General features: G+C 34.7%; 1 protein-coding gene and 1 long non-coding RNA gene across 6 annotated transcripts in view; both read left to right on the forward strand.

The window, feature by feature from the left end:
- Moe (Moesin) overlaps positions 1-23,108 on the forward strand; it is a 274,557-nt gene that overhangs the window by 49,743 nt on the left and 201,706 nt on the right. For 2 of the 5 annotated variants that reach the window (XM_067783786.1, XM_067783787.1), the window contains exon 1: positions 1,709-1,852. The exons of 1 other annotated variant lie outside the window; for it this stretch is intronic. The gene's annotated coding sequence lies outside the window, so the exon portion shown is untranslated. Of the gene's footprint in view, positions 1-1,708; positions 1,853-23,108 lie in introns of those variants that run through there. 2 more of the 5 variants (XM_067783789.1, XM_067783788.1) reach the window with 2 other exon arrangements.
- Positions 15,114-22,680, forward strand: LOC137248342 (uncharacterized). The gene is made up of 3 exons (XR_010952158.1): positions 15,114-15,309; positions 22,152-22,243; positions 22,310-22,680. It is a non-coding gene; the product is annotated as an uncharacterized lncRNA (long non-coding RNA).

A 23,108-nucleotide genomic window follows, 5' to 3' on the forward strand; every position in this document is an offset into this window, starting at 1 on the left:
TTACATTTTGCGTTTGCCATATCATTTTGACAATCCCCATACCAGTGGAATGAAAAAAATAAAATCAGCTGAGATGAGCCAACCATATAATTGAGCTATGGTGAATTCATACAAGTGAAGAATGTTTCTATTCCTCTACTGCAATGCCTGCCTGTCAGATACGGCGAACAAGGAGAATGGCTGTCACGAATGGTCAGAGAGTGGAAGAAAGGTTTGTTTGTTTTCCCGCTGTAAATAAATTAAATCGCCATATATTGCCCATTTGTGTTTCAAAACAATTTTTATTTTAAATGTGTCTACAAAATCGGATATTTATTTCTAAAAACTAGTTAAAAGACAAAATATGAGCAGCCAGCTAAACAAATATTTTAAAATATGTAAATAATGCAATATATTAACCGTTTACGCAAATGTTTGAACACCACTATTGAGCAGATGATTTAAGTAGTCGAACAGTGATTGAATAGGTGATCGAGGCGTTTTTTCAAACATTCGCCACTTGTATGAATTCATAATGATTATGATCGACTATGATTGACAAACTTTTATCAGTGAACCCGCTTTCAGTTCTGGCCAAGTTAAGTGGGTATAAGTCAGACATCGGCAAATAATGGTACAATTGTGCAGACTCAATTCACACGTATTCTTATTCTCTTTAGTTTAGTTGTCGCTGAGCATTTGGCGCAGCAATATCGATTATGTTCATCGCTCGCTATGTTGACGAATGTAAGCAAGCAAAGATCCATTGTGAACCAAACTAAGTGTGATATCTTCTGCATAGACGTCAAAATTCCAAAGTGATTGGATCACCTGATTTGTAATTGACTATCGCTGTCTCATTCTGTATCTCTTTCTATTCCCCGCTGAAGATAGCCGGCCCTATGCGCCGCCATATTGAACTACCTGTCAAAACGGTAAAAAGTAGCCATATTGAACTACCTGTCAGGCAGTTGACAGCTAAGATATCACACTTAGTTTGATTCACAATGCAAAGATCGTTTGTTAGTTTTTTCAATGCGCACAAGCGAAAAATATTTAAAGTTGACCAACGCTTTTGCGCAAATACAATGTATTTAATTCCATAAACCTTTTGCTTTCCATTGTGCGCATTAAAAATATAATAACAAGCGATTTGTGCTTGTTGCTTGCTAATAAGCAAGGCGAATCTATACCAGGTGGTGGCAAAGTGAATTCAATCAATTCGCCGTGCAGATGAATGTCAAGTCAAAAGAAAATGTTCATAGATTTCGATTAACTGACATTTTGTTGTACAAGGCTTTGTATGGAAAATTATCAAGAAGAAGCAATCAGCTGATGGGATAACACCACCTGTAATGAATTCGCCTTGCTAATAAGCGAAGGAACTACGCAAACCGATGCATGAAGTGATGTGCGCGATTATCGCCCACTCACTAACACATCTGCATTTTGATTTTGCCGATGCCTGGTATAAGTTAAATCCCGATTGTAATATTTTGACTAGGCTTTATTCCATTATACTACACTGTGCGCTGGTCTTTGCGTCTGTGGTGCCAATATGTATAGGGGGTATGTGGCATGCTTGTAATTGTTTGCTGTTTTTTAATGTGGAGAAGAGTGTTGAGGCTTTGGAGTGCCACACATACAAACAGATAAATACGTGTACCTACATTAATATACGCCCTCTCTATGATGTGAGCGCAATAGCGCTTGTTGCTTACTTCCATTACTTTTTCGAATCATCATCATTTTGCATTTGACTTTCGAATCGAAGAGTTTGTTGTGTATCACAAGTTTCGTTTTGTGTTCACGTTCGCGTTAACGTTGTATTTGCCTTCGTCGCCGTTTTCCTCTTTCGTTTCTTCTTTACAAAGTAAAATAATTTTTTTACGTTGTTGTTTTTGTGTCGTTGTGTTTTTGTTTAATTTTATTTGTGTGTTCTTTTATGCACAATTATGTATGCAAATGTTAATTTAATTTAAATTTTTTGTAAGTGAACTTTAAATTTTAGTGGAAAGATTAAACTTATACGTAAAACAAAAAAATTAGAATTTTTTTCATGTCGTTAATTTGAATTGTGCGCTTTGTGTGATTCTTTCGTCGAAAGTAGTCGTGATGCGTCGTTGCCATTGTAAATTTTACCAAGTAGCGCAGCTAACAGCTGATCGGTGAAAATTCGCACATTCACACGCACAGTTCTCGACTCAGTTTCAAAAAAAAACTTTAGATTATTTAACTCAAATTTTAAAGTGAGATAATCATTACGAATTTATGTATATGGAATATATAAGGCGTTTTTGTTGTTATTAAAACAATAGTTTTATTTATATTAAAGCTTTTATCAGTTTTTTTTTTTAACTTTGAAAAAACTCCGAACACCATTCCTTCATTATATGACATTCGACTGCCTAGTCCACTGCCTTCCACTCTATTCGCAACATAACCTATACTTAAGCTGCCAAACTATATAGTAAACAATGGTCGTTGCAGTCACTTGTTGAGAAAGTGAAAGACAGGAAAAACATCAGTTTCAGGGGAGATGGTGGGGGCAAATAGGAGGACGGTGCGGTTGACCGACTGGTTGCTTGCCAGTTAAATTGTGGTTTTTTGTTGAAGGCGCTGTGGGAGAGGGCAGCAGTGCACATCGTGGCTGTGCTCTTTTTGTGAATAAGAATACTGCCACAGACTGTGGGCATTGAGTGTGGCCTTATGGTGCGCGCAAAGTGTTTTCTTTTTCACATGCGTGTAAAATAATAGCAGCAGAAATTGTTTGTTAGTTTTATCAGTTGTTTTCTTTTTTATATTTTCGTTAATTAAAAAATTCATATTGTATAACCAAAACTACGTAAACCAACTTGGCAAAAATTTTTCAAAAAATTCGATTTAAAAAAAAAAGTTAGAAAACTCGAAGTTTTTAAAATTTTTCCCGAAAATTTTTCATTTTTTTAGTACGATTTATTCATTTACATAATTTTGAGGATACAAAAAAATTTTTTCTTCGAAGGTGGTGTCTTTTGGCGTTTTCCTTTCTGTAAAAAAATGTTACTCTCATTTTGCACTCTTAATTCTAACCTTTGAACGAGTTCACCTGGCGGTCAATGATGGTGCCCATCTTGTATTCAGTGCGAAATATTTTATGAAAGGAACATACAAACTAACAAGAGAATATAGAAGAACCAACGGCGAAATTATTTTCAGAAAAAAAATCCTTATAAAATTATTCACACTTTGAAATAAGGTATATGCGTAAGGCATGTTTCGCATTTCACTTTCACTCGGATTCGACAGTTGTGCTCAGTAAATGTAAACTACACACGAGATTTCAGCCGGAAGTGAATGGCAGAACATGCCTCATAAAACTCCCTTGGAAAAAATTTTGTCAAAAATCAATACGATTTTTTTTTAAACTTCAAACTTCTACTTTTTCAAACTAAAGTGCATTGTACAAAACTGCATTCTTAAAAATGTGTTATGGAGTTATTCACAAAAATTTGGAAACTTTTTTCGAATTTCTGTTCCAAATTGCGTTCAATGGTTTTCATTACACAATTATAATTTTTAAAATATTCTTGAATTTTCAAATTTTTTCGAAAACTTTTTCGAAATTTATTTACTTGTAATTTGTCAGACTTGAGTGAATTGTACATAACTGCAAGTCCAAAGATTTCCTAAAATTCAATAAAAATGTGTTTATTAAGTTCAGAGTTGCTCAACCCTTATACACTTCAAGCACTTTTGTTTTTGGTTTGCGCTGAATCATAAGTACAGATATGCATAAATTTACACTTTACATATAAAAAAAATTTTCAAAGCACTCCCGTATGCCCTCACATTTAAATAAAATTCATATGGAAATTTTTGATTTTCATATGTAAGTGCAAAACAAGGGCACTTTCATATGATGAACTAGCACTTTGGTATAAAAAACAAATTTACTCTAACAAATTGACAGCTAAAAATTAAAAAAAATTCGATTCAAAATTTATTCATTAAGGAAATTAAAACTACTCCAGCCATTTCAGTGTTCGACCTCGCCATAAGATAAGACTTGAAAACTTGCATACGTCTTTATTTTGACATTAAGTTAATGGTATTAAAAGTCATGATGGTCGCAAATATCTCGCCTCCCATGTCTTGCTCGAGCTTCGCGCTCAGTTACAAGTTGGAAATCATCAAATGCTCCACAGGTCCAACCTGAAGTACTTTTTTCGTCGTCGCAACCATTTCTGAGTTAAGGCTCGAACAGTTGCTGAAACTTTGCACCGACCTAGATTAGATAGAAGCGAACTCGTTCAAATATTGTATTTGGACTAACATTTGGGTCGCTAGCAACATCGATTCGAAATTTTAAGAAATGGCCGTGGCTCCGCCCTTTTAAGACTCAGTTTTTCACCACAATTCCGAAACTGTAATTCCGGTAATAATTCACGTGTCGTAAATAAAATTGGTGGACACCAATTGAAGTTAATATCAACCGGTGCTGAGTGAAGTTGTTCTGCTGGATTTTAAGAATTAAGTTTAACTGCTCTTGACTGTTGTTATGATAAAGCGATTTACGAAATGTTTTAAGGAACCGATACATAAAAACCTTTGAGCTGTTTGCACATTTAAATTTGAATTTTTATGTTTTGAATAGTCCAGATTTTGTTACGCAATTATGTAAAATTCATATGTTCGAAGTCTTTCGAAGAAAAGAAACTAACTGCTAAAATTTAGAAATTACTTTTTTGAAATTTTTGCACACTCAGATGTTCGACTTCAAACAAAATATAAAAAAAACTTGACAGTTATTTTAAGTATTCTCGATTTAAAAACCAAATTCAGACCACTTGCCCCTTTATATGAACTTCAGTTCTTCCCCTTTTAGATAATAAGAAAAGACATCGGCAGTGTACATCGTTCGTAACGTAGGATATCAAAGATTTCAGCCGAATTCAACTGCTCATAGTGTTTCTATCTCTTCCATATCCCTCAAAATTTCTGGCCTTTTTGTATTTTGAAAACCTCGGCAAATGGGTACTTGGACAAAACACCAACATTGATTAGCAACTTCGTTCCAATTTCTTTTTATTTTATCAGAAATCGTTTTTGCTGCAAATATATGGACAAACTCCCTAACTCCCGAACTCTTTAACTATCGTCTTCGATCATGGAGTAAATGAAGAGTCGATGAAAAAAAACAGTCGGTTAAGTTCAAACCCAACTGCGTCTTTGTCTCAACCCATCAATAGACACATTCGTTGTCCTCTGCACCACTCAAATCTCTTACATTGGAATGTGAAGTTAAATTATGCTTGCTTAAAGGGCCCATTGCTCATACTTAGCATAGACTTGACTTGACTTGAGAACTGTCACTTACAGTTCTGTTAAATGAACATTGCATGTTACTGATTACTCAAAACTTAGCAACACTTAACTTGACTTAGAAGTCTGTTGAATTTTGATTTTCTATGTAAGTTCTAAATGACGTTTACATTTTAAGATGCCATTTGTTTGTTTCCATTTCATTTTGACATTTTGTCATATAAATTGACATTTACTGATTGTTTTAAACAATTTTTACACTCATAAATTAATTATAGTACTTTGTTTAAAAACCACCACTTTTGTAGCAAATATTTCACAATAAAATGGCAGCTGGAAACAGCTGATTATGATGCCATATTCTATGCGCTAAGTGGAGTATAATCGTGGCTAAGTTGCCAAGTTTACGCAAAGTCAAGTCAAGTCTATGCTAAGTATCAGTAATGGACCCTTAACTCCGAAAGCAGAGGTACGGTTATGTCGGAGACTTCATTTTTCCATTCCATTTTTGTCACTACATTGACAGTGTTATAATTTCTTTCTTTCCGAGCTGAGCAAAGTGCAATAAATGAAAGCTACTAATCATAATTTCGGGTTCATTTCCAGATAATAAGACCCAATAATGGAATTCAGTAACTTTATTTGGTTTTGCCGGCTTTAGGTCCTGGGTGAATAAAACCACAAATTTTTGTTTTTCAACCGATATATTTCGGTTACTCAACGGTGACCTTCTTCAAGGCGACTGTTGACAAACATAAAACATTAACAATTTATAAATCAAAATTAACAAAAATTTTTCAAAAATATTTTTCTACAAAAACAATATTTAAATGACATACATTTTTAACACGTCTGCACCGTGTGACGTGAAGCTGTATACTGTCTGTTTGTAAGTAAGTCTTGGTATAAGTGAGCGCAGTTAACAGTGTCAGCTTTGTAGTTAATAAGTCTAAGGTTTGTCGGTGTGCTTATGATATGTAACATCTCAAGAGTAAAGCGCTTTGTGTATCGTTGTTCCTGTTGGAGAATTTCTGTTTATCGAAATTCGGTGAGTGGCCGCTGCTTTTACAGTGGGCCATAGGTGCTGTTTTTTGGTTGCTGGTACTATGGCGTACAAACAGACGGTATACAGCTCGACGTCACATGGTGCAGACGTGTTAAAAATATATGTCATTTAAACATTGTTTTTGTAGAAAAATATTTTTGAAAATTTTTTGTTAATTTTGATTTATAATTTGTTAATGTTTTATGTTTGCCAACAGTCGCCCTGAAGACGGTTACCGTGGAGTAACCGAAATATTACTTACTTTACTTACTTAATTGGCGCTTAACCATCTAAACGGCTATGGCCGTCCAACAAGGCGCGCCAGTCGCTCCTTCGCTCCGCCAACCGGCGCCAATTGGTCACACCAAGGGAGTTTAAATCGTTTTCCACCTGGTCCTTCCAACGGAGTGGGGGCCGCCCTCTACCTCTTCTTCCATAGGCGGGTTCCGAGAGAAACACTTTCTTGGCCGGAGCATCATCTTTCATTCGCATAACATGGCCTAGCCAGCACAGCCGCTGCGTTTTAATTAGCTGGACTATGTTGATGTCTGCGTACAGCTCGTACAGCTCATCATTAAATCTTCTTCGGTACTCGCCATCGCCAACGCGTAGAGGTCCATAAATCTTTCGAAGAACTTTTCTCTCGAACACTCCCAAAGTCGCTTCATCTGCTGTTGTCATGGTCCATGCTTCTGCCCCATATAGCAGGACGGGTACGATAAGTGACTTGTAGAGTATGATTTTTGTACGCCGAGAGAAGACTTTACTTTTCAATTGCCTACCTAGTCCAAAGTAGCATTTATTGGCAAGATTGATTCTTCGCTGGATTTCAGTGCTGATGTTGTTAGTAGTGTTGATGCTGGTTACCAAATAAACGAAGTCTTTTACTATTTCGAAATTATGGCTGCAAACCGTAGCATGGTTGCCAAGGCGCGTATGCGCTGACTCTTTGCTCAATGACAGCAGGTACTTCGTTTTGTCCTCATTCACCATCAAACCCATCTTTACCGCTTCTTTTTCCAGTTTGGAGTAAGCAGAACTAACAGCGCGGGTGTTTAGGCCGATGATATCAATGTCATCAGCATATTCCAGTAATTGCACGCTTTTATAGTATATTGTTCCAGTGCGGTTAAGTTCTGCAGCTAGTATAATTTTCTCCAGCATCAAATTAAAGAAATCGTACGATAGGGGGTCACCCTGTCTGAAACCTCGTTTAGTTTCGAACGGCTCGGAGAGGTCCTTCCCAATTCTGACTGAGCTGATGGTGTTGCTCAGCGTCATTTTGCACAGCCGTATAAGTTTTGCGGGGAAACAAAATTCAGACATAGCGGCATATAGGCAGCTCCTTTTCGTGCTGTCGAAGGCGGCTTTAAAGTCGACGAAGAGGTGATGTGTGTCGATTCTCTTTTCACGGGTTTTTTCCAAGATTTGGCGCATTGTGAAAATCTGGTCGATGATAGATTTACCAGGTCTGAAGCCGCACTGATAAGGTCCAATCAGCCGGTTCACGGTGGGCTTCAACCTTTCGCACAATACACTTGAAAGGACCTTATATGCGATATTAAGAAGGCTGATTCCACGATAGTTGGTGCATTTTGCAGTATCCCTCTTCTTGTGGACTGGGCAAAGAACACTTAGATTCCAACCGTCGGGCATGCACTCTCCGCCCATATTTTGCTAAGAAGCTGCTGCATGCGCCTTACCAACTCCTCGCCGCCGTACTAGAATAGCTCCGCAGGCAATCCATCAGTGCCCACGGCCTTGTTGTTTTTCAATCTGGTTATTGCTATTCTAACTTCGTCATAATCGGAAATATATCGGTTGAAAAACAAAAATTTGTGGTTTTATTCAACCCAGGACCTAAAGCCGGTCAAGCAAAATAAATTAAAAACAAAAAGGTCGCTAAAACACTCTAATTAGGAATTCAGTAACTTTAAGCAACAATTTTTGTAGTTGTGGTATTCTGTAAATGTTTACTGAAATTTATTATCAATCTGAAATTACTCTTCGACGAAAACCCAACGGTTGGGGGGGGCAAAATTTATGTCGCTGGATTGAGCGTTTACAGAATATCACCACTGGTCCGCGACCAGTTGCGAATGATTACCAAAAATTTCTCGAGATAAGTTCTGGATAAATTTGGGCTCTTTTCCAGGATGAGCGCGAGGTAATAAGTTTGAGACTCCGGCAATACTTCCACTATTTTTCGGGAATGTTTTCCTAACTTTGCGATATAGTTCAGAGCACATTCCCGGGTCTTTCCGATTGTGTTTTGGACTATTTTGAGGTAATTATGAACTTTTTTGTCGGTGCCATTTGAGAGTAATTTTGTAAATATCTCGAATATAATCTAATTTAACTCCTACATTCCGTAATCATCATAAAGGAATTTTAGCGGGTGGTTTTGGGTTTGTTTAAGATTATCGCGAAAATAATACAAATTAACAATTTTCTTTTATAAATATATACATTTTATTTTTGGCGCTAGAGCCATTATAATTATAATAATTTCGCGGTCTTGAAGCCCCACGTAAAATAAAGCGAAGAGTTTTCAAAAAGATTTTAAAATCATACCGAAACTATCTCGAACTCACCACGAACTTATGTGTAAATGGTGACGAAACTAAAACTGTCACGATCCTGAAATCATTTCAAAATTATCAGTGGTTTGTTTTCACCATCAATGTTACTTTCAATTTGAAGTGACAGTGCCCAGCTCTGTTTTTGTTACATTGATCACTACAATATGCTAATAAGTGAAAAATTTTAAATAATTCATTGAAAGACCATTTCGGTCCTATTAAGGTGGCAGACACACTATAGCAAACAACAATATTATATATTAAATAATTTATACCTCATTTATTGGCAATTTAATACCGCAAAAAAAAATTTAAAGCTGCGTCCGGTTCCGAGAAACGGGAGTGTCTGCTAGCTTAAGACTCAAGCCAGCAGACACTTCGTGAAAACACGACCTACGACTTCCGAACGACTTGGATAATTGATATTACATTTATTGGCAATTTAGTACCGCAAAAAAAAATTTTAAGCTGCGTCCGGTTCCGAGAAACGGGAGTGTCTGCTAGCTTAAGACTCAAGCCAGCAGACACTTCGTGAAAACACGACCTACGACTTCCGAACGACTTGGATAATTGATATTACATTTATTGGCAATTTAGTACCGCAAAAAAAAATTTAAAGCTGCGTCCGGTTCCGAGAAACGAGAGTGTCTGCTAGCTTAAGACTCAAGCCAGCAGACACTTCGTGAAAACACGACCTACGACTTCCGAACGACTTGGATAATTGATATTACATTTATTGGCAATTTAGTACCGCAAAAAAAAAATTTAAAGCTGCGTCCGGTTCCGAGAAACGGGAGTGTCTGCTAGCTTAAGACTCAAGCCAGCAGACACTTCGTGAAAACACGACCTACGACTTCCGAACGACTTGGATAATTGATATTACATTTATTGGCAATTTAGTACCGCAAAAAAAAATTTAAAGCTGCGTCCGGTTCCGAGAAACGGGAGTGTCTGCTAGCTTAAGACTCAAGCCAGCAGACACTTCGTGAAAACACGACCTACGACTTCCGAACGACTTGGATAATTGATATTACATTTATTGGCAATTTAGTACCGCAAAAAAAAATTTAAAGCTGCGTCCGGTTCCGAGAAACGAGAGTGTCTGCTAGCTTAAGACTCAAGCCAGCAGACACTTCGTGAAAACACGACCTACGACTTCCGAACGACTTGGATAATTGATATTACATTTATTGGCAATTTAGTACCGCAAAAAAAAAATTTAAAGCTGCGTCCGGTTCCGAGAAACGGGAGTGTCTGCTAGCTTAAGACTCAAGCCAGCAGACACTTCGTGAAAACACGACCTACGACTTCCGAACGACTTGGATAATTGATATTACATTTATTGGCAATTTAGTACCACAAAAAAAAATTTAAAGCTGCGTCCGGTTCCGAGAAACGAGAGTGTCTGCTAGCTTAAGACTCAAGCCAGCAGACACTTCTTGACAACACGACGTACAGCTCCCTAACGACTACAATAATTTATACCTTATTGATTGCCTAAATGTTTCGTTGTCCTGAAAAATATTTTCACTATACCAAAAGGAAAAATTAAATTTTATATTTTGCCGACCCTAATAAATATAAATTATAACTTTCGAAAATCAGTGAGTTGCATGTTACTGATTACTCAAAACTTAGCAACACTTAACTTGACTTAGAAGTCTGCTGAATTTTGATTTTCTATGTAAGTTCTAAGTGACGTTTACATTTTGAGATGCCATTTATTTGTTTCCATTTCATTTTGACATACAGATTGACACTTATTGATTATGATGCCAGAGTGTATGCGCTAAGTGGAGTATAATCGGTGCTAAATTGCCAAGTTTACGCCAAGTCAAGTCAAGTCTATGCTAAGTATCAGTAATGGGCCCTTAAGTCTGAAGCCAGCAGACGCTTCGCGAAAACACGTATGAACATACATGCATACATACATATGTACACATGTACAATGTACATGTTACCGCGCATACAATGATTTAAGTAATGCGTAAATTTAGTTGCATCAATATGTTGATTGTTTTTGTGTTGATGATGTTCGCAACTATAACGGTTTATGAAATACATGTCGGTCTTCTTTCTTTCGAAAATCAGAGAAAAGTTTGTGCATATTTCGTATTTGTATTTTCCCGCTTGCGCGCAGGATTTCTGATAACGGGTACATATGTGCTTTAGGGTGTGCCGAGAAAAACAACTTTTCAATTTCCATCCTCTCAAATGTTTCTATTTTATTAAAAACAAAAAACCCTCACCAAAGATGGGTCCTATAATTCCACTCTACAGGGTACGATATTTTTATTTTATTTTCCCATTTCGTTAACATGGGAACAACTATTTTTTGTCCAAACTTGAATTTACTCAACTTTTTACGAAAATCTTTTATGTGCCGTTTTGCCTAGTTTTGAGGTCTTGTACAGGTTACAAAAAGGTTTTATGATTTTTTTCTAATCATATCATTTGAAAACACTCTTAATGTATTGCGACCTTAATTACGAGTTTATGTTATTATTATATTGTTTTAGTTATGGCTATGTGAATTTATGCTTTATCATTTCAATAGACTTTTTAAGTGTGAAATAACTGTTTACACAATTTCGTCAAAGAACACAACTTCAAATGGCCACGACTTTTGGACAAAAATCGTAATTAAGATCTCAATATATTAAAGAGTGTTTATAAATGATATGATTAGAGAAAAAAATCATACAAATTGTTTGAAGCCTGTACAAGACTTTAAAACCCGGCGGGAAATCCGTTTTTCGGGTACCACTTAGGGTGGAATAATAGGACCAAACTTTGGTGAGGGTTTTATTTTTACATCAAATTGAAACATTTCAGAGGATAGAATTTGGACAAAATTTTTTTTCGAACCACCCTAATATGCACTTTTTCATATGTACCCATTAGCGCAGAAATCCTGCGCGCATGCCATTTGAAACATATCGAAATACAAACTTTTCTCTGATTTTCGAAAAATAGTAGAGCGAGATGTATTTTAGAAACCGTTATAGTAGCAAACATATCAGTTTGTGCTAACACATACACAATCAACATATTCATGCAACTAAATTTACTCATTACTCAAATCATTTGTAGTAAGTATGCTCGCTACCTTGAATGTATGTTCCAGCGTTGCCACTCGCGCAATTTTTTTTGTTCATAAAGTGTATCATTCCTGAAAAAATGTATCAATTCGTTTTAATAGATTGATACAAAGTTTTTGAGTCATTTCGTCTGAATTTTATATAATGTGTGAAACAAAATTCTGAAATTAATAATATTTAAAACAAAACATCACCGCACTATTTTGGCTAAACGGATCACACAACTGAATTTTATAAAATTTTACCAACGCTCAGTTTTAAATAAATGTCGCTGTTATAAAGGTTTTTCTATTTAACATATCGAAACGCGTTTATTTAAACGAAATTATTGTTTATACGTTTTTTAACAAACACTACTTATTTTAAACAAAACTAATACCAACAAAATTAGATTATGTAGAAGAAATACGGTTTATCTATATATATAATATAGATAGAAAGGAAAAAATAAATATCATTCTAAAATTTGATTTACTATAAAACTGCATATTCAAACATTTTTTAGAAATCTTACTGATAATTTGTAGTTCCCATGACAGGGACAGAGCTTCAATCTTCCAAAATAAAATGTATACATTTTAGCTTTTTTGTATATTTGTATCCACTCATTAAAAATGTATTCAAATGTATACAATTGTATCCAAATGGCAACCCTGGCATGCACATTGTACATATCTGTTTTCATATGTACGCACTAGGGTAGATCTCCTGCGATCTCGTGCTATTAGAAAATATTGTGTAGGACAACGAAAAATTTAGCCTGTCAAAATTGCAGGTTTTAATTTTAATGTTAAGAGGTGCATCATGCGAATCTAGTTTTCTCTTACAAATTACATGGGGAATTTTTATTCGATGTGTACCTACGCTTTAATGACGTTTACTTAATGATCCGGTCTTATAGCGTTTTCTTTTCTGGCAAAAGTGTTATGATTTTTGTACGCGGCGTAAGAGTTGTAAATATATTTTGTTCTATTCTAAAAAGCAGGTAACGCCTTTACGGGGTATTTCGTTCTTTTGTGTAATTGTTGCAGGCTCGCAACGCAAAAGCGTTACACTTTTACCCTGCAAAAAATGGCGGTGTGGCAGAACAACCCTGCTAAACCACCTGATCGTGGCAATTTATTTTCATAACTTCACAAATTTTTAGCGACGAAAATTTAAATGAAGGAAATAATTCTGTGTGCGTTTTTGAAAATCAGCTAATACACGGGGTAGCCATTTATGTTCTTTGCATGCACTATAAATGTTGAAAATTTTCTGAGGTAGGAGTAACTCTATTAAGGCTTTACCATTTACTTAGGAAAACTTTTATTTCAGAAAAGAAAACTCTATTATTCTCCTGGAATATATGGCAAAAGTGCGTAAGTTAGTCTTAACATTTTTTTTTTAAATCAACACGGCTTCTCAGCTGCTTGAAACTCACACTTTTTTATACGAATGGGTATTGCTCATCATTTAAGACCCAGCGCAGGTACACTTCAAATAAAAAATCAAAACCTTCCCATATAATTTTGTATGGAGAAACTAAAATCGCGATGAGGCACTTCTTAACATAAAAATTAAAAGCTGCAATTTTTAAGGACCATTTTTTTCGTTGTTCTCAACAACATTTTTACTATACCAAAAGAAAAAATTTTACTTTTTATATCTGGCCCATCCCAAAGAACATAAATTATGAAATACATCTTGCTCTTCTTTACTCTTCATATACATCTACATTTGTGGTTAAAAAAACGCTTAGATAATGTTTAGGAGGTCCATCTAGCGGCAATTATTGAAGACTCGCAGCAGTGGTAAATAACTTGCTACAAAACGGGTTGTTCTGAATAGCGGAGGCACGCACCTCTGTTGGTCATAGTGTATCACCTATAGCTGAATCGGTTACAATTAATAGTGGACACACACCCTTTTTCGGTCATAGAAGTGGAGAATGACGCAGAGATAAAACGGAGAGACACATTTCAGTTGCAACTGAGTATAATGCATACCGCAATTAAGCAGTACTAATTTTAGGCGCAAAAATTTCATAATAGATATAATTATACCTTAAGCAGTCCATATAATGTTTGAGTGCATATGTATGTATAAAAACACAGCTATAATGTGAAAATCATACTATTTAGAATTTCACTGCTATTTTCGTGTTCACAACTGTACATACATACATGTTAGCGCGCATACTTGCTACACTACTGTTGCCAATTTGGTCCGTTGGTTCCTTTTTTAAATTTTGGTCCTTTTTAGAAAGTAGCCACGACTTTGGTACTTTCCTTTCCTTTTCACTGAGGGCAAAATTCAAAATACTGCTCACAAAATTTGCCACACACTCGTTAACTCACATATAATTTTCAATTTACTTCAATGTAATTCTTAATATAAAAATTGCTCAGTCAACAAAATGTAACAGAACAATGACATTTCACCAACGAGATAATTTAGGCGAGGCATTAAAAAGAGGTGTTGGATCCTTGGGCAAGCACATTGTCATTAAATTTGGTGAAAGACATAGGCTTATCCTAGAAATGTGGAAATGTTATACCTAAATAATTAACGTAGTATTTGTATACTTTTAATATTTCTTTTCTATTTATTAATTTAAACTCAGCTGATGGTATCTATTTTTTGTAGGAAACCAAGGAAAAATCCTAAATTTTTTATATTTCACAACGAAACGACACTCTAGTAAATTGCCGAATTGTTTGTATAACAATAAACTAAAAGAAAAATTTGGCCCTTTTTTGAGATTTGGTCCTTTTTTCGATGAATTTTGGTCCCAAATGACCACATGATGTGGCAACCGTGCTTACTACAAATGATTTAAGTAATGCGTAAATTTAGTTGCATAAATATGTTGATTGTATATACCTATGTTAACAAAAAAGGAAACGTTTGCTACTATAACGTTTTATAAAATGCATCTCGCTCTTCTTTCTTTCGAAAATCAGAGAAAAGTTTGTATTTCGATAAGCTTCAAATGGCATGCGCGCAGGACTCCTGCGCTAACGGGTACGCGTGGGGTATGCATATTTTTGTATGTAATTATCATTTACTACAATTTTTTGATGGTTTCAACTTCTTTGTTGCCGAATTCGATGTTTTATTGTTTCGCGATTTGTTAACTAAAGAGGTTGCTCTGAGGAATTTCTTCAGTTGCAAATAAGAAATAGATTCAAAAAGTTGTGCGTTCTAAATAAATGTGATAAAATATTATTTATTAATAGAGTGAATTTTGTGTTATTTTTATACGAATTTAGTCGACATTTCTTTAAATCGCGAGCGTGAAAAAGTGTATCAAGAAGTAAGTATTTTTTTAATTCATATCGCAACATTTAATTAGAGCACAATGCACTAAACTTTTGTTTTCATCAACATTTTAAGTTGGGTCGTAGTGGTAATAATTTCCAATTTTACAAAAATTGATTGAAAACTATGAAACAGATTATTATCTTCCTTCCACTTACACACATATTCCTTGCTTGATGTATAACTAGGAATTTTTCACACGCTGCATTTTGTCGTAGGCAGGAACACTTGCAAATGTATTTACTTTAAATTCAATCATTACATTACCATTTAATAATGTACATAACTGTCGCATTGACATTTCAATATTAGAGCATGAACTCATAATACAAACAGACATGTGTGTACCCACATAATTAATAGCTGTGTTTTTTTTAGTTCTATATATGTATGTACGTTTACGCGAAATTGCTGCGCATAAAATTTGTCCTATTAAATTTCAATACGCATTATACTCAGATGTAACTGAAATATGTGTTTTTGTTTCACCCTCTAGACTAATTCTATGTAACCCTCTAGACTAATGTGGCAGTTACCCACCGACGTGTGCCGTACGTAAGGACGTTTGTCGTACGAAGCACGTTTGACCGAACTCTCAAGCCCGTAGGAATCAATGTGTGCGTCTGTGTACATGTACATAACATATTTGTGTGTGTATTGTTTACAGATAAGCACTGTTGCCATTGACCATTTTGCATGCATGCTTATGGAAACATCAACTTTTTCCAATTTAATTTTTGATATTGTAAAAGGCCGGAATACATATTAAATAAGTATAAATAGATAAAATATTTATAATCAGCACTTTTACATAATTATTTCGAATTATTTTCACAATTTTTCAAACTTTAATTAGGCGTTTTTGCATAAAATTGCAAACGGTCAAAAATTTGCGTACAAAAGTTTACTAGGCAACACTAGACAGAGAGAGAGCGAACAGCTGACACGTTCTTACGGAAAAAATCAAAATTGTTTTGATTTCTACGTTCCGGGCTACGTACGTACGGGCGTTCCACGTCGGTGAGTTTTCGTTTACATTGCACACTCATAAGATAGGTTGTGTCAGCTGACACGTTTTTGGTACGTACGTTCGTGAGTAACTGCCGCATAATTCTAACAAACGCATGTATGTATACCTACATATGCAGCTACACTGAAACCAGGGATGCACCTTAACGTTAAGCTAATCGTTTATCAAAAAATTTCCACCGTTTCCGTTGAAACACTTCGAAATATTATCGATAAAGAAATTATCAAGATAAATTGTATCTCGTTTTTAACCGAAACGAAAAGCTTTCGTTTACGTTAAAAACGTTAACAAAAACGTGATACTTTATGTTTGAATTGTGCTGGCAATGCTATAGCCATGGTGAAGCCGTAAGGTGGTAACAACGAGGGCACATACACACACAAACTCCATGTAATTTGTTTGTGTAATTCGTTGGTGGTAATGTCAAAAATACTCTGAGAAATGTTCGTACTGTCAAAATTCATGAGAAAAGTTGCAATCAGCTTGGCGAATGCTTTCACCTTTAATGACTCCGCCATCAATCAGCTTTGCCAGCATAGTTTTAAATTAATAATCAACATAAACGATTTGATTTCGTTTTGATATGGCAGAAAACGAAACGAAATCATTTCGCTAATTTGACGTTTTTAACGTTAATAAACGAAACGAAATGACTTTGTTTCGTTTATTAACGTTAATTATCGTAACGAAATGATATCGGTTCGTTGGTTAAGCATGCCTGACTGAAACAATAGCCGTGTTTTTTTATACTCGCGTATACGTTTCGTTTGCGCGTGAAAAAACGCCTATCTTTTCTTAGATAATGCTTAGGAGACCCATCTAGCGGCAGTGGTTAAATAACTAACATAACATCACAGGGTGTACCGAAAAGCGGAGACACAACCCTCTGATGGCCATAGGGTATAACATATAGCTGAATCGGTTGCGATGAATTGTGGACACACATAGAATACATAGAATTAGTGTAGAGGATGAAACAAAGACACATATTTCAGTTACATTTGAGTATAATGCGTATTGAAATTTAGTAGGACAAATTTTATGCGCATCAATTTCAGAGGTGTATTTAAAGTTTGTCGCTTAGCAGTCCATATAAAGTTTAAGCGTAAACGTATATAGAAGTAAAAAAAACACAGCTATTGTTATATAACTAGAACTAAGCTACATTTCTCTTTATATTGAATAAACTAGTCTACAGTGAACCACCAAGAGGCGTAGTTTTATCGTGCTATTTTTCTTTTAATTTAGAGCACAGCTCAGTCCCTGTTTCGAATTTTTTCCGCGGTAAGAAAAAAGCTTCTTCACCCTACAGTAACAGTTAGAACATACCATAATAGCATGTTCCAAACAAATCTTCAACCTGGCTGTCATTTTCATCCTTATATTCAGAACTCGAAAATTCTTCCTCCAAAAGTAGTTTGATTTGCTCTTGATTCATTTTGATAATTACAGGTACCTTAAAAATAATAAAAAAGGACGTGTGGCACTCGGGGACTGCCACGGTAAAGCTATTGCATATTATCACTTATGCAATTATAATATTTATGCAACATTTTGTTTTCTTTGATATTAATTCAAGTTTTGTCTTTGATATTAATTCAAGTTACACTTTTTAAGCGTGGTGACCGATAAGAAAACAAATTTTTTACTTTTATTGATTAAATCTAGCGTGCAGGTCATCTGGCATCTGACGGTTACCAGTGCCATCTACGGCGCAGTAGTGAAGATAGATGTACACCAAAGATAACAACCAATATTCGCATAAATAGATCCAATTTTATGTGATCAGCCTGTTGCTAACACCGAAACTTTTGCTGTTATTAACAGATGTTATTCCATGATTTTATGTACATATATAGTTACGGTTTTTTTGATTCAGTCGCCACGCTCAAAGCCCGCGATAAAATTTATGCAATAACTTAAAATCAAAGGGAACAACTATGTACGTAATTACTGTACTAAGTTCAACAGCAACAATGGCAATTCTGTACAGCGTGTGTGTGTGTGTTGGTGTGCATCATCTAGCGTGCAGATCATCTGGCATCTGGCGGTTACCAGTGCCATCTACAGCGCAGTAGTGAAAATAAATGTACACCAAAGACAACAACCAATATTCGCATAAATAGATACAATTTTATGTAATCATCTTGTTGCTAACACCGAAACTTTTTCGAAACTTTTCGAACCTTTTCGAACCTTTTTTGACAAATATCCGTTACGGTTTTTTTTGATTTGGTCGCCAAGCCCGCGATAAAATCTATGCAATAGCTTAAAATGCACAGCAATGAAGAAAAAACACCAAAAAAATTTTACCTGCACAAAAAGTTACACATATACCCGTGCCGGTCTCACAGACCAATTATTATCAAATACACCAGTATGCCCGTCTCGCACAAACACTAAAACAAAGCCTGTAAAAAAGCGGCAGCTAACAGAAAATTCAAATTTCTAGGGTTGCTGGAAAAAAGAGTATTTACGTAAAAGCGTTTTGTTGGTCTCACAGACCAATGCGCGGGTATAGGAAGGTTAAAAGATACCAGATTTCCTGGAATCTTTTCACAATTTAAGTCAATACCTAAATACATATGTATATCAAGACTTCCTTCAAAAAAAGTTTATTTCAAAGATCTGAATGTGTTCAGATTCCATGGTTAAGCAAACTTGCCCACATTCAAAATTCTATATATTTGGTTCCACTCGTCGTTTTTGTTTTATTTTGAAGGTAACGACATTTACTTTATAACTGCGTTAAAGAAAGGTTTTATTTTATAAAATCGAAATAGTAAATAAATAATAAAATTATTATTTTATAAAATCGAAATAGTAAATAAAAGTTATACTTTTTAAACAAATATTACATACTCTATTCCCCTTCTTATTTTATTTTGTTGGTTCAAAAAATATTAACTAATTTCTCACGTTACTACGACAAGCTTGCCTACATTTACTTACAGCAAGCAATAGGTGGCATTAATTGTATACAGCTAACGCGTGCCTACATATGTATGTATATACATATGTACGTATGTATGCATGGTCAACTTAACAACAACAACATACATATATATATATATATATATATATACATATGCAATCATTATTGTAGTACAAAGGACAATAGGATACAAATAAAAAAATAATTTCTACTCCTTTAGTTATTTTATAAATTTTATTTTCATTCACAACGCACATTTCAAAACCTTCGTAAGAAAATATATGTGTACACTAGGGTGGGTCGATTTGTATGGACGAAAGTTAACCGATATCGGGCCATCGATTTTTCGATAGTATTTGGGCTCAGGAAAAAAAAGTTCCACTACGCATACCCAAAGAAATAATTTTCGAGCCCGCGAAATGTCATTTTTTTGACTTTTTTCGATTTTGATTTTTAAGGTTTTTTTTCATGACCTACTAAAAAAATTTTCATATGTATACCCTGTCCTACCCAAAAATATCCGCTAAACGTTGTCGATAACAGTTTTTGAAAAAAAAAGAATATTTTTTTAGCGGACATTTTTTGGTCGGACAGGGTATACATGAAAATTTTACAATCAAATGAAGATTTTTTAGTAGGTCATGAAGAAAACTTAAAAATAAAAGTCGAAAAAAAGTAAAAAAAAATTATAATTTTCACAGGCTCGAAAATTATTTTTTTTGGGCATGTGTAGTGGAACTTTGTTTTCCTGAGCCCAAATCCTATCGAAAAAACGATGTCGCGCTATCGGTTAATAATTCGACCCAGTATAGTGTACACGTTTAGATACTTCATGTAATAATATAAAAAATTTCCTTTTCGAAAATAGAATTTAATAATTTCTAATAATAAATTATAATTTATATTAATTATTTTTGTAAAATTAATATTTTACAAGTTATTATTAAATTTTGTTATTTTATTGTTATAAGTGGAAAATGAGCAATGAAGTGTGAAAATAAAATTTATAAAAGAATAGAAATAATTTTTTCATTTGTATCCTATTGTCTTACAATAATGGTTTGGTAAAACACAAATACTAGCTACTTACCAAGTGATTAGTACGTTTATTTACGATTGCATATGTACATATGTATGTATGTGTAGTTACCCTGCAAAAATGCGATTAGTCTATGATGAATCCGGGTTGAGTCGCAATGGAGTATGTGACCAATGCCTGTTTTGATCTCTTTGTATGAGTTCAACTGTTCCCTTTTGTTTGAGCATGTCCTATGAAGAATTTTACCCATTTATACCGAAAGGGATCGATATAACCAGTCCCTTTTGTACCTTTATGCGAACATATGAAGACTAGTCCCTATCGGTTCAACAAGGTCTCAAATAGGCAGCAGTTGCATTTTCGTGGCAGAAACACTATCGAAGGGTATGCCAAGCCACCAAATCTATTTGTTGAAAGTTGTTTTCCCCGTTTTTCAAAAAGGAATAACAAATGTGCCAAAATTAAATTGCTGGGAAATCGAGTTTCAAACTTTATTGCTCTCTCAAATTTAGAAGAATTAGTTTCTAATGTAAAAACGTATCTACATATATATTATACTCACAATATGCTTTTTCAACTGAAATAACAGTTCTGCTCCCATCCCTTTTATTCTCCGAGATTTAGCCCATTAATTTTTCTGGCACAACAAAAGTTTTAAAAACTGATTTAATTTTTTTTAACACAGCTATACAAAAAAATTAAAAAATGTAGTCGGATCAGGTAATGCGGCTCATGTTTTCTATGAATTTTGATGCGCTGAGTCCGAATACGCTATAAGAATTGGCCCAACTGGTAAATTACCCTTTTTTCGGATAGCGTTGTGCCGAATCCCATTTTTTAATTATTATAGAAATAATTAAATATTTAAAATAATTCGAATTATTAGTAAAAATTAATGAATGAATGTGTGCTGTTCTTACCTTAATTTCAAAAATTGTTGAGCCATATCAACGAATGTGTCATACAAACAGGAACAGTATTACTTTGTTGTCATCGAGAAACATGAATATACCACATTCATTTTTCTAACCCAATTTTGTGTGATTGATTTATACATTCGTGTAAACGGCATAAATTATTGGGGTTTCCATGTAAGGTAGGAAGCTGTAGATTTAAGTAGAACCTAGAGAGTCTAAAGGGTAATCCAAAGAGGCCTCTAACACAAATTCGGAAAAATTTGACATTCATGCTTCAGGCTAGCGAGCGACGATGTAATATTTTCGAAAATATTTTAGGGGAATATAGTACGTAATATTTGCTCATACTCATGACGAATCGTGTATCCTTTCTATTTTTCTGATTTATTTAAAAAAAGTACAACATACTTCATACTTAATTTTTCAGTTAGATAATATCAGTTAAACGGAGCCAATTTTTTTTGTCAAAAATAAAAGGCTTGGTCGGATAAAGATTAAAAGTATTAATCCTATATTTAAAAATTTGGAACCAACCGATTGGTCCTAATGTCGACAATTTGAAAATATATAGTTAGTTTAACATCGGGTGTTTCATTGTTCTGCAAAAAGTGTATCGAAGTACCATAGAAATATCATTTTGCTATGTGTCACGAACTAGACTACATATAAGTATTTGATTTATGTATATCTTACAAACGAAACACTCCATTTTAAACAAACTATATATTTTTTAATTCTAGACATAAGGCCAATCGATGTTTATATAGATTCAATGGCTTGATCAAAACTCGTGCAAGCCTTCTATTTTTGCCAAAAAAATACTTGGCTTGGTTTAACAGATATTATTGGACTAAAAAAAGCCAAGGAATTAAAATAATTTAAAAAAATTACAGTAGAAAAATACCTGTTTTTCTAGGACTTTTAATAGAAAATTCGTAACAGGGACCCACCCTGGCTAGGGTCTATGCACCGTTCTAATAATTTCAGTCGAATAAACCCGAATAAAGAGTAAGTTTAGATCCGATGGAAATTGTAATGCAGCTAACGTTTTCCTGTTGTTCTTTATGTTTTAAGTGGCTCCTATGGTTGGTCGTAAGCCAACAGTTTTAGAAGAACCGTTTGTAAAAGCGTGTATTGAGCACAAAGACGAAATACTAAAGGAAGACCGAGTAATTGCCAGTAAAAATAGTGAAATTTGGCGTGTTATTGCTGATGAACTAAATGTGGACGTAAAACCAACTACACTTTATACCAAAGTATGTGTGAATGCTTTTAAAGTATTGGACAAGTTACGTGGTATCGAGGAGCTAAGTTTTATAACATCTCGGAATACTACGATTAATGACGATTCAGAGGAAGATATGGATGAAGAAACAGACACGATAGCTTTTGAAATAATTTTAGAAAGGGAAATTTTCAAGCAAATTTCGACTACCGTAAAAAAAAAGAACAAGCGAGCTTGTGCAAAAAATTTTTATACACGAACGTGGACGAAGTTTAAGCAAGGAGCATGGCAACACGTAATTACCGAAAAAGTTTGGGAGGAAAGCCGCTACAAATGCCCCATACTTTTTAAGAATTACTATTTGTCCGAGAACGCTGTCGAAGGAACGATAAATGGTAAATAGCGTTTTGATCTGTATTACTTTTATCGGCAACTAGGGCTGCCGGATTTTCAGGTGGTGATATCAGTACTTTTGGTCTGGGCATCAGTATATTTTAGAATATTTTTTCTCAATCGAATTCAGTACATGAGGTGTGCGCCAACTATTTTATGTTCTTCTGTGACTTCATAAATTTTTGATTTATGAGGGATGCATTCGGTATTAAACATTGGCCGTTCATGTGAAATTAAAACAAAAAATACTTAAAC

Source organism: Eurosta solidaginis, chromosome 4 (genome assembly GCF_040869045.1).
Source record: "Eurosta solidaginis isolate ZX-2024a chromosome 4, ASM4086904v1, whole genome shotgun sequence".
Classification (NCBI taxonomy): Eukaryota; Metazoa; Arthropoda; class Insecta; order Diptera; family Tephritidae; genus Eurosta; species Eurosta solidaginis.